At 43.2% G+C, this 12,418-nt stretch overlaps 1 pseudogene; it reads right to left on the bottom strand.

Annotated features, from left to right (window-relative positions):
• Positions 1-4,140: 4,140 nt before the first annotated feature.
• On the bottom strand, positions 4,141-9,552 carry LOC128571024 (60S ribosomal protein L32-like; annotated as a pseudogene).
• Positions 9,553-12,418: the final 2,866 nt, after the last annotated feature.

A 12,418-nucleotide genomic window follows, 5' to 3' on the forward strand; every position in this document is an offset into this window, starting at 1 on the left:
CTGAAGAAAAAAAAAGAGGGAAATAGGAAGTTTGGACACAGATACAAACAAAAATTCAGGGAGAAGGTTATGTGACAACAAAGACAGAGATTGGAGAGATACGTCTACAAGCCAAGGAATGCCAAAGATTGTTGGCAGGCACTAGAAGCTAGGAAGAGACAAGGAGGGCTCCTTCCCTGGAACTTTTAGAGAGAACATGGCCTTGCTGATGCCCTGATTTCAGACTTCTAGCCTGTAGCCTATGAGAAAATCAATTTCTATTGGTGTAAGCCATCCAGTTTGTGGGTCATGTGTCACACAGCCCCGGGAAGCTGACATAGATGGCTAAGACTTTGAGATGGAGGAAAAGTGTCCACGTAGACAGCTACTATGACCAAATGTAACAATTTTTGAAAGCATATGGTATCTTCGGGAAATACTTAGGAATCTGAGGTGACTGGAGCAAAAGAGGTAGAAAGAAATGAGCCAAATATAGTGGAAGATGATGATGTAAATAAAGGCTGGAGCCTTCAGTGCCAGGGTGAGGAGTTTGGCCTTTATCTTCTATGAGATGGGATGCCAGTAATGTTTTCAACTGTTATCTCAGCTGCACTTGAGATAAATGTTTTCATTATTTGGAGATAAGACATGGCCATTCCTGTATAACTTTGAGTTTCTTTTTGTCCTTCTCACTGGTCTTGGCCTCAGTAACATTAGATGGTGTTGGGCTTTGTGCCATAGGATGGGTGACTCAAAGGTAGGGACAGGGTCTAATTCATCTTTTGCATGCTCATTGTGTAGCCCAGTGTAGGTAACATACTGTATTATTCAGAGATTTAGCTATAAGAGAAATGTAATTTTGCTTAAGCAACCAGAACATTCATTGGCTCACAAAACGGGAGGGTGGAGGGTATACATGAGAAGGTGTATTCATTTGCTAGAGCTGCTATAACAAATGATCACAAACCTGTGTGGCTTAAAACCATAGAAAATTACTCTCTCACAGTTCTGAGATTAAAGGTCCGAAATCAAGGTGACAGCAAGGTTGATTCCTTCTGGCAGCTGTCAGGGAGATTCTGTTCCATGCTTTCCTCTTAGCTCTGAGTGTTGCCAGCCATCCTGGGCATCTATTGGCTTATGAACACCTGACTCCTTTCTCTGCCTCCTTGGTCACATGGTGTTCTCCTATGTGCTTGTCTCTATGTGTCATCTCCTTTTCTTATAAGGACACAGTCACATTGGATTAGGGCCTCTCCTCATCAAGCATGACCCCATTGTAACTAGATTACATCTGCGAAGACCCTATGTTCAGATAAAGTCACATTCACAGATACTGGGGTTTAGGACTCCAACATATCTTTTGGGGGGGCAAAATTCAACTCAGAAGAGATGGATAGCTGGCTTCAGGTTTGGCTGGCTTTGGAGGCTCAAGAGTATCATCAAGGCTCAGTCTCTTTATGTTCAGATAGGGTCTCTGCCTGGCAGCCACTAGCAGCCCAAGGACATGGTGGTGGTGCACGTGGGGTTGGGCAGGGAAGCACCAGTCAATAGCTCATATATATCATGCTTATGGAGGCCCAGAGGGATGGTGAGTCAGGAAAGATGAGAACAAGGCATGATTGTGAGAGAGAGCAAACCAGAGACAGACTGAAGACAGTTTGGACAAGGAGCAGAGGTAGGGGAGGGGTGGTACCTATGGAGTGGAGCTTTTATGTCCTCCCTGGACACGTTGTTATCTGGTTGTAACAGGTCTCTTTAAAGGGTCCAGTGGGGCAGCGCCTGTGGCTCAAGGAGTAGGGCGCCAGTCCCATATGCCAGAGGTGGCGGGTTCAACCCAGCCCCGGCAAAAATAATAATAATAATAAATAAAGGGTCCAGTGGCTCAGCACCTGTAGCTCAATGGTTAGGGTGCCAGCCACATACACCAGGGCTAGCGGGTTCAAACTCGGCCTGGGCCTATTAAACAACAATGACAACTACAACAAAAAAATAGCTGGATATTGTGGTGGGCGCCTGTACTCCCAGCTACTTGGGAGGCTGAGGCAAGAGAATTGCTTAAGCCCAAGAGTTTGAGGTTGCTGTGAGCTATGACACCACGGCACTCTACCGAGGGCAACATAGTGAGACTCTGTCTCAAAAAATAAAATAAAATATGGCGGCGCCTGTAGCTCAATGAGTAGGACGCCGGTCCCATATGCCAGAGGTGGCGGGTTCAAACCCAGCCCCAGCCAAAAACCACACACACACACACACACACAAAATAATAATAATAAAACCATAAAAATTTTAAAAAATAAAATAAAATGTCCAGTAAAGAATAAGTACGTAATGCCTGGCTTGAGGAAAATGCTCTTTTTATGTAGAGTTTGGTGTCTCCTGTCAGGATGGGTGAGTTGGGTCCTGTTGCCTTCCCTGAGCCACTTCCATTCCCATCCTCTGGTGACAGCAACATCCTAACAGCTCCCTGCACATACACTGCCAGCTCAGCTGTAGCTCCTGGGATCTCCAGACAGTGCAGGGTTGGGCCATCAGGAGAGTCCATCCCTGATTGGTTCAGGGAAAAGGCCTCTTGTCTGTCTAGTGAGTCGTAATCCCTAGTTTTTTTTTTCTTTAGTTATTGGGAAAGAGAAGCACTTTTTTTCCATGGGGGGGGGCGCGGGTGCTAAGCTAATGGAATGTAAGTGTGAGGCTACTGGGGACCATCTGTGCCACCACCTGGGAGAGGCTGCCTCTGGAGGAAATTAAGACAGAAGGGAACAGAGCTGAGAAATGCAGAGAGAAAACCTGAGGTCCAGGCACATGGTTCAAGCAAATGCATCTGGCCAAGCCCTAAACAGTGTCTTCCCAGTACTTTCCAGAATCCACATGGGCTGATGAATTCCCTTCTCTGCTTCAGCCAGTGTGAGCAAGCTTTCTCTCTCCTAAGCAAGAGTCCAGACACCACAGAGCTGCTGCTCAAAGGCACTGCAGCCTTTCGGCCTTTCATTGGGTTGGACTGAAGACAAGTAAAGGTGGCCCTAGTGCAGCGGTTCTCAACCTGTGGGTCACGACCCCTTTTAACAATGAAAATACATTGTGGCTTTGGGAACATTGAGAACCACTGTGCCTAGTGCCTGGCATCTTCAAGCATTTGAAGCAGAAGATTGTGGGGTTCCAATATCTCCTCTTGTCCTTAATTTTGTTAAGAAGAAAGCAGAGGCTGGATCAGTGCTCCCTTGAGTTGTTCCTATCTTACCCATGTAAGAAAGGCAAGTCTGGGGCGGTGCCTGTGGCTCAGTGGGTAGGGTGCCAGTCCCATATCCCGAGGATAATAGGTTCAAACCTGGCCCCGGCCAAACTGCAACAAAAAAATAGCTGGGTGTTATGGCCTGTAGTCCCAGCTACTCGGGAGGCTGAGGCAAGAGAATTGCTTAAGCCCAAGAGCTGGAGTTTGCTGTGAACTGTGATGCCATGGCACTCTACCGAGGGCAACAAAGTGAGACTCTATCTCAAAAAAAAAAAAAAGAAAGGGAAGAGTCTTGGGGCCACATATGTCCTTCCAGATCCTTGAGTGTAACCTTTTGACTAACTCCAAATTTTACCAAACAAATTATTTTATTAAAGAGATATGTTCTGTGAAGTTTGGATACAGTCAAGGAGATGCACTTGGGAACAGGGAGGGTCACATGTGGTTTCGAGGCCACAGGTCCCCCACCTCTGGCAAGAATGATATTGTTATTGCGATTTCCACCAACATAGAAATGAGGAACCTGAGTCAGTGGTTTAAGGGTACATAATAGCAGCGTGACTGCTGCTGAGCTATAATCACAAAGAAGTGAGATAGGGCCCTATTCATTCATTTTTCCACCTATTTTCAACAGATATTTATTATTTTTTATTTTTTTGTTATTTTTTATTGTTAAATCATAGCTGTGTTCAACAGATATTTATTAAAGATCTACAAGAGCCAGCTTCTTTGCTAGTTCTTTGATAATGAGTTTAAATAAGCAAATAAGTCGTGAATCCTGCCTTCAAGGATTTCATGGTCTATGAGGAACATTAAAGGCATGTTTCTAAATTATGCATATAATATTTAAAAAGATAGGAAAGGGTTAGTTTCCACAGGTAAAATGCTGTGGAAATTCAGGGGGGAGAGATTATTTCCACTAGAAGGATTGACATTCATGGATCTCTTTGGAAAGCAAGTAGGATGTGGATGTACCTGTGTGAGGTGAGGGGCAGTCTAAAAGGAGGGAAAGCATGAACGAAGTCAAAATCATGGGACCAGGGTATCAGCCAAGAGCTGAACTTCACTAGAACATAGACATGAGGGAAGGAGAGGAGAGCTTGGAAACCTGGGTTCAGAGACAGATCTTGGAAAGCCAAGAAGGCCAAGCTAAACAGGTTGTGTATTCTGTTATGATGGCTTTTTTTTTTTTTTTTAAAGCAGGAGCTTCACATGATTTCTTTATGAAAACTAACCTGAGTAGAGTAGAGGGTAGCTGGAAGGGTAGGAGACTGAATGTACACACCAGTTTTTTAGACAATAAGTTATAAGGTCTAGAGTGAGGGAATGTTCTGGTTATTTATTGCTGTGTTAACCTACCACATTAAAGTGTAATGGCTTAAAACAGCAAAATTTTATTATATCTCACAATTGTGTAGATTGGGAATTTGAGTAGGGCTCAGCAGGGTGATTCTTCTGTTCCATACAGCATTATCTAGAGTCATTCAATGTTATTCAGCTGGTAGGATGGGGTGGCTGGGAGAGTTCAACACAGCTTTCCTCATATGCAGCGATTCTTGGAAGAAAGGGCTGGAGGCTGAGCTCAGTTGAGCCCTTCTCCTTCTCCAAGTATTTTCAGGGCCTTTCCAGCTTTCTTGGGCTCTAAGACTAAAGGTTTTTTTTTTTTGTTTTCTTTTTTGGTAGAGACAGAGTGTCACTTTATGGCCCTGGGTAGAGTGCCGTGGCCTCACACAGCTCACAGCAACCTCCAACTCCTGGGCTTAAGTGATTCTCTTGCCTCAGCCTCCCGAGTAGCTGGGACTACAGGTGCCCACCACAACGCCCGGCTATTTTTTGGTTGCAGTTTTGGCCGGGACCAGGTTTGAACCTGCCACCCTCGGTATATGGGGCCAGCACCTTACCGACTGAGCCACAGGCGCCGCCCAAGACTAAAGGTTTTAAGTAAGAAAATGGAAATTGCCAATCACTCAAGTCCTGGCCCTGGGGAGTGACACAACATCACTTCTATCATATTTATTGGTTCATGGAAGCCACCCAGATTCAAAGGAGGTTGGGACATATACTCTCTTTTCAATGGGAGAATTGTCAAAAAGCTTTGTCCACTTTTCTTCCATCACAGGTAATAATGGGAATGCACAGAGGATGACAGGACTTGGCAAGTGCTTAGAGTCATCCATTCATGAAATATTTATTGAGCATTTACTACATGCCAGGCAATGTTATAAATACTGAGGACCACAACTGTGAACAAAACAGATAACAACCCCTGCCACCATGGAGCTAGTATGCTAGTATGCTAGTGGATTGGAGAGTGAAAGATTTCCAGTGTCTGTACCTGGCAGCAAGGTGGTGCCATTGCCAGATATAGGGGCCACCAGAGAGGCCAATTTGAATTCAGGTTTGAGCATACCTAAGAAACTAAGTGCTCAATTCTCCTAGCACTTGGACTGAAAGCACACCCCCAATAACGACACCCCTCCAACTCCAAGCTATTGAGGAAATCCAGGATTTTGCTCCAACCACAGGCAGTGCCTGCAAAATTACAAAGAGAAAAACAGACACTTTAACAACCTCTTGGATTTCCTGCCTTTCATATGGAAACATGAAAATCTATGATCCATCAATTCATAATTCATGGACAATCTTTTTTTTTTTTTTTTTTTTTTTTTTGGCAGTTTTGGCCAGGGCTGGGCTTGAACCCACCACCCCTGGTATATGGGGCCGGCACCCTACTCCTTGAGCCACAGGTGCCACCCTATTCGTGGACAATCTTTTTCAACAATAATTCTACCTATTCCCTCTTCTAGGTTACTTTAAATAAATCTCAGACACCATATTTTGTCTTAAATGTTTCAGTATGGGCTCATTGCCTGTAGCTGAAGCGGCTAAGGCACCAGCCACATACACCAGAGCTGGCAGGTTGGAATCCAGCCAGGGCCTGCCAAACAACAATGACAACTACAACCAAAAAATAGCTCAGTGTTGTGGCAGGCACCTGTAGTCCCAGCTACTCGGGAGGCTGAGGCAAGAGAATCCCTTAAACCCAGGAGTTGGAGGTTGCTGTGAGCTGTGACGCCATGGCACTCTACCCAGGGCGACAGCTTGAGGCTCTGTCTCAAAAAAAAAAAGATTCAGTATGTATCTTTAGACAGGGACTTTAAAAATAACCAAAATATGTACCATTATCACACTTAACAATTATACAGTTCCTCATTATCATATCTAACCAGCATTCAGATTTTCCCAACATAAGTGTGTGTGTGGTTTATTCTAATCAAGTGCCAAAAAAGGTCTTAGGTTTGCTGATAAGTTTTCTGTCCCCTGATCTTGATCTATAGATCTCCCATCTTTCTTTCTGGAAGAAAGAAGGCTTTTAATACATTAGCTACCATGTGAGTTGTATTTAACTGATGCTAGTTTTGAACTCGGGGCCTCGTGAAGCATATATAACTCACCTGCCTCTTGACCTAATAAAATACTGTGGCCCCAAGGAAAAATAATTTTTTCTAATGTGTCGATGTGTTAAAGTATCTTCTTCGTCTATGGGGGACGCATTCCAAGACCCCCAGTGGATGCCTGAAACCTTGGATAATACCGAACCCTGAACATACTACATTTTTTCCTATATGTACATACATATAATAAAGTAGAAAAATTATAACAGTATACTGTAATAAAAAATTAAGTGAATGTGATCTCTCTGTATCTCTCTCTCTCCTACATCCCCCCAAATCTCACCTACAATTGGCCCATAATGGATTGTGGATAACTGAAACCTCAGAAACTGAAACCATGGATAAAAAAGGGACTATGGTAATTTCCTTGCAGTTTGCCGTTGAAGAAATCAGGTTGTTTGTTCTGAAAAATTTTCCACAGCCTGAATTTTTCCAGACTGCTTTCCTACGGTAATGTTTGACATGTCTCTCTGTCTTCTGTATTCCTGGTAAATTGGCGGTGAAATTCAGAGGCTAAATTTAATGTAGGTTTAATTTTTTTTTTCTGGACAATAATAACTCAGGGGCTAGGCAGGGTGGCTCACGTCTGTAATCCTAGCACTCTGGGAGGCTGAGGCAGGAGGACTGCTTGAGCTCAGGAGTTCAAGACCAGCCTGAACAAGAGTGAGACCCCATCTCTACTAAAAATAGAAAAACCAGCTGGGTGTTGTGGCGGTGCCTAGAGTCCCAGCTACTCTGGAGGCCGAGGCAGGAGGGTCTCCTGAACCTAGGAGTTTTGAGTTGCTGTGAGCTAGGCCGATGCCATGGCACTCTAACTTGGGCAACAAGAGTGAGACTCTGGCTCCAAAAATAAAAAAAGAGTTAAAAACATGAGAATAGTTCAAGGGTTGAATTGTGTATTTCCATCAGGAGTCACATGTCAGGTTGGTTCCCTTTTTGTAACGTTAGCATCCATTGCCAATTTTTGTCTAAATCCAGTATTTTCAGGGGTTATAAAGCCACGATGTCCCAATTCTAGCATTCCTTTGTTATTTATCAGCCACAACACTTCTATAAAGAGAAACTTCTCCTGCATCAACTGTTTTGGTATCCTGAGATATAATTATATAGGAAAAGCAAGATAAATGCCAGATTGGTTTTTTGCCCATATCTACCTGTTTTCAAAATTACGAGATTGTTCTATTGCCTTCTTCAAAGTTAACCAGTGAGCTGGCTTTTTTTGTTTTTATCACTGGAAACCCACGTACTTAAACATACTTAATATGTTTCAATTCATTGCCATTACTATTTGTGACACTCAAATTGTGCCTTCCACTTTTAGATAGTGGGAGGCTTTTCAAATTTGCTCCTAAGTCCTTTTGTCACAAATCAGTCATTTTTGATATTTTGTTTCCTCTGTTTTCTGTTATGACAAGATGTTCCAAGCCCATTTTGTGTATTTCCTGCCTCAGACCTGGACTCAGCCATTTCTCCAAGGAGCCCTGGTTTCATTAGCAGGAATTAGTATTGTAGACCACAATTTATAGCTACTTTGTAAACCATGATTTGTAGCCCTAAGGGGTGCTCAATGCCCTGGGGGGCTCACTGTTTCTAGACATTTTCAGTGGGCAGAGCTAGGAAATACAGTACCTTTTTTATTTTTTTGAGGACAGACTCTCACTTTGTCACCCTCAGTAGAGTGCTGTAGCGTCACAGTTCACAGCAACCTCAAACTCTTAAGCTTAAGCGATTCTCTTGCCTCAGCCTCCCAAGTAGCTGGGACTACAGGCACCTGCCACAACACCCAGCTATTTTTCAGAGACAAGGTCTCACTCTGGCTCAGGCTGGTCTCCAACCCGTGAGTTCAGGCAATTCACCTGCCTCTCAGAGTGCTAGGATTACAGGCGTCAGCCACTGCACGTGGCCTACCTTTCTTTTTTTTTTAATGACAAAATATTATCATCAATCCATACTGAAACTTCCAGTTTAAATTCAGTACCATGAAGTTTTTACTCGATCTCAACTGTCTTACATATATCCCTGCTTTCTACTACACTGAAAATCCTGGTTCTTGACAATATAACACAATTATTAATTTCTCTTAACATGTTTTTTTGGGGGGTATAGGTATATGCCACAACACCCAGCTGGTTTTTCTATTCTTAGTAGAGATGGGGTCTCGCTCTTGTTCAGGCTGGTCTTGAACTCCTGAGCTCAAGCAATCCTCCTGCCTCAGCCTCCCAGAGCGCTATGATTATAGGTGTGAGCCACCGTGCCTGGCCCCTGAGTTATTATTGTCAAGAACAATGAGTCCCCCTTAAGCCACTGTATATACTCACAAGAATAGTGAGTCCCCCTTAAGCCACCGTATATACATGACAGTTTCAGAATAACTTTATCACCAATATGATTACTGAAAATGGGTCAAGGTTATTTCCTCTTTCTTTTTTTTTTTCCCACAGTTTTTATTGCTTTATTTAAACACAAATAAAATAAATTTGCAAATGAGCTAGCTCTTCATTTTCTTCCCTGCGCAGGCTGGCATTGGGGTTGGTGACTCTGATGGCCAGCTGGGCTATTCTTTCCACAGTGGCGGTTCTTGGAGGAAATGCTGTGAGCCATCTCCACACAGTAAGATTTGCTGCACATCAGCAGCACTTCCAGTCCCTTGACGTTGTGGACGAGAAACTTCCAGAAGCCACTGGGCAGTAAATGCTTTGTGTTCTTGTTGCTCCCATAACCAATGTTGGGCATCAAGATCTAGGCCTTGAATCTTGTCCAAACCCTGTTGTCAATACCTCTGGGTTTCTGCCAGTTACACTTAATTTTGACATATTGGTCTGACTGGTACCAGAACTTCCTGGTCCTCTTTTTGACAATTTTGGGCTTCACAAGGAGTCTGAGGGCAGCCATGATGCTGAATGGGAGATGGCTGCCACCTCCATTGGCAGCACCAAGTGGGAGAGCAGGATTATTTTCCTCCCTCCTTCTTTCCTTCCTTCTTTTCTTTCTCTCATTCTTTTCTCTTGATGGTTATTTTTTCCCTTAGGGTATATCCCACTAGGAATGTACAGTCAAGTTTCTGTGCTTTAAAATCATTTGAAATAATTTGAACAGTTTTTCTCTGTGCGGTTATGTTTCAAATTGGATAAAGAGTTGAAGTTCGTTTTGTTTATTGGTTTTTGAATTTTAGCAATACCTTTTAAAAAAACTTTAATTTGATTACAGTTTTATATATGACATATTTACATGGTTCTAAAGTCTTATTTACAAAGCAAGATGTATTCAGAGAAGTCAGCTTTTATCCTTTCTCTCTATCCTTTCTTTCCCTTCCTCTATAGATAGCTTTTTAAAAAATTATGGCTTACCTTTGATAAGAAATGCGTATATTATACAAACACATATGGCCATGTGCTGCTTAATGACAAGGACATGCTCTGAGAAATACGTCATTGATTTCATGGTGTGTAAACATGATGGAGTGTACTGGCACAAGCCTGGAGGGCATAGCCCACCACACCTAGGCTATATAATACAGCCTTTTGCTCCTAGGTTACTAGTATACAGTATGTCACCGTACTGAACAAGGATGGCGATTACAACATAATGATAAGTTTTTTTTTATTTTTTATTTTTGAGATAGAGTCTCACTCTTGTTGCCCAAGCTAGAGTGCCATGGCATCAGCCTAGCTCATAGCAACCTGAGACTCCTAGGTTCAGGAGACCCTCCTGCCTCAGCTTCCAGAGTAGCTGGGCCGACAGGTGCCCACCAGCATGCCCAGTCAGTTTTTCTATTTTTATAGAGAAACAGGGGTCTCCCTCTCGCTCAGGCTGGTCTTGAATTCCTGAGCTCAAGTAATTCCCGCCCCCCCGCCCCACCCCGTCTCAGCCTCCCATAGTGCTAGGATTACAGGTGTGAGCCACTGTGCCGGCCTCATAATGGTTAATATTTCTGTTTTGGTATGTCTAAATGTAGAAGAGGTATAGTAAAAATATGTCATTTTGTGGTCCATTGTTGACCAAAACATCATTATGCAGGCTGTAACTCTACATACATCTCCCGACTCAAATTCTATATATGCTTTTCTCCACCTTATTCTTTTCCTTAGAGGTGACTTCAAAACAGAACTTCCCTTGGAACTGGCAAAAAAGATACCCACTCTGGGTCTCTACTCTGCCCCTCATATTTTAGAGGGCCCCACAAATCACAAACACAAATAATATGCTTAATGTAGAACCTGAAGGTGGCTTGGACACTAGGCCACCAGCACTCAGCACAGACACAGGGAGATTCAGAGCCCTAACATCATCGAGGCCCAGGGAAATACTCCTCCTCACTTACTACCCTCAGGCCTTGAAGCAGTGGTGACTGTACCTAATGCCACTGATGTGAGTGTATTGTGCTGTTGCCACCATTGGAGATGGAACAGCTTTGAGGGAGGCTAAGAGCAAAGACAAATAAGCTCCCTTGTCAAATCCTTCCTCCCAGCACGAATGCAGTAGATTCTTGCATAACAAAATATAGTTCCCTGGTAATGCCAAGTGTTCGTGTTTATCCACAGCCTTCCCAAGATCATGTTGTAAAACTTTTGAGTTTTGACCAGTCTGATAGGGTAGAAATAGTATCTGTGTTGTTTCAATTTTGTTATTATTCTTATTATGAGTGAGGTTGAGCAATTTCCTGTGTGATTAGGAACATTTCTTTTCTGGGAATTATCTAATCATATCTCTAAACCATTTTCCTATGATGTTGCTGTTTTTTCTTTTTACCCTCTATTTTTAGAAGTGTCTCATATAAAGAAATATGAATATTTTGTCTGTGAATACCTGATCCTTCTTGGTACTAGACTCTGAATTAGGAGAGTTGGGGGATTCAACAAATATAAGGCATCATCCACACCTCCAAAGGAGCTTCAAAAATTAAATAACATCCAGATGCGGTGGCTCATGCCTATAATCCTAGCCCTCTGGGAGGCCAACGGCAGGTGGATTGCTTGAGCATGGGAGTTCGAGACCAGCCTGAGCAAGAGTAAGACCCCATCGCTAAAAAAAATAAAAACTTAGCTGGATGTTGTAATGGGTGCCTGTATTTCTAGCTACTCAGAAGGCTAGGCAATAGGATTGCTTGAGCCCAAGAGTTTGAGGGTGCTGTGAGCTGTGATGCCACAGCACTCTGCCCAGGGCAACAGAGTAAGACTCTGTCTCAAAAAAAAAAAAAAAAATTAAATAACAAGAGTTATAAGTAACTTCATAAAACAATAAGAAAAGAGAGATCTAAAAGGAGTACAGAATTAGTTGCCAGATCTAATACCACAGAAGTTGAGAGAAAGGAAGTGATCAGGCTGTGGTGCCCCTCAAGATCACATTAAGGTAAAGTTGGATCTAAGTTGGATCTGGAGGAATATTTGGAAACATGTGAGATAAAGCTGGAAGGTGAGATCACCATGCCTGGTGGGGAGAGCCTTGAAAGCTGGATCGAGGAGTATTGTCTCTTTGAATGGGCCACAGGAGGAGCAGGATGACATGTGCTAAGTTATCAAGTGAGAGAATATAGGCCATGGCCCTGGGAGTCAGAGAACATTATACTAATGACTCTAAAACCTCCTTCTGTTGTGAGATGGAGTGAGCCACACATGCTCCTGTGGTGCCCCCAAGTCTCCCAGCACCACCAGAGGGAAAGAAGCAGCAGGGGTGCTGGGGAGGCAGGCAGTCTGGGAGACTGGGTAGTTTTCTTTCTTTTTTTTAAATTATTTTTTATTAAATCATAACTTTGTACATA

This window comes from Nycticebus coucang, chromosome 18, assembly GCF_027406575.1.
Source record: "Nycticebus coucang isolate mNycCou1 chromosome 18, mNycCou1.pri, whole genome shotgun sequence".
Taxonomy (NCBI): domain Eukaryota; kingdom Metazoa; phylum Chordata; class Mammalia; order Primates; family Lorisidae; genus Nycticebus; species Nycticebus coucang.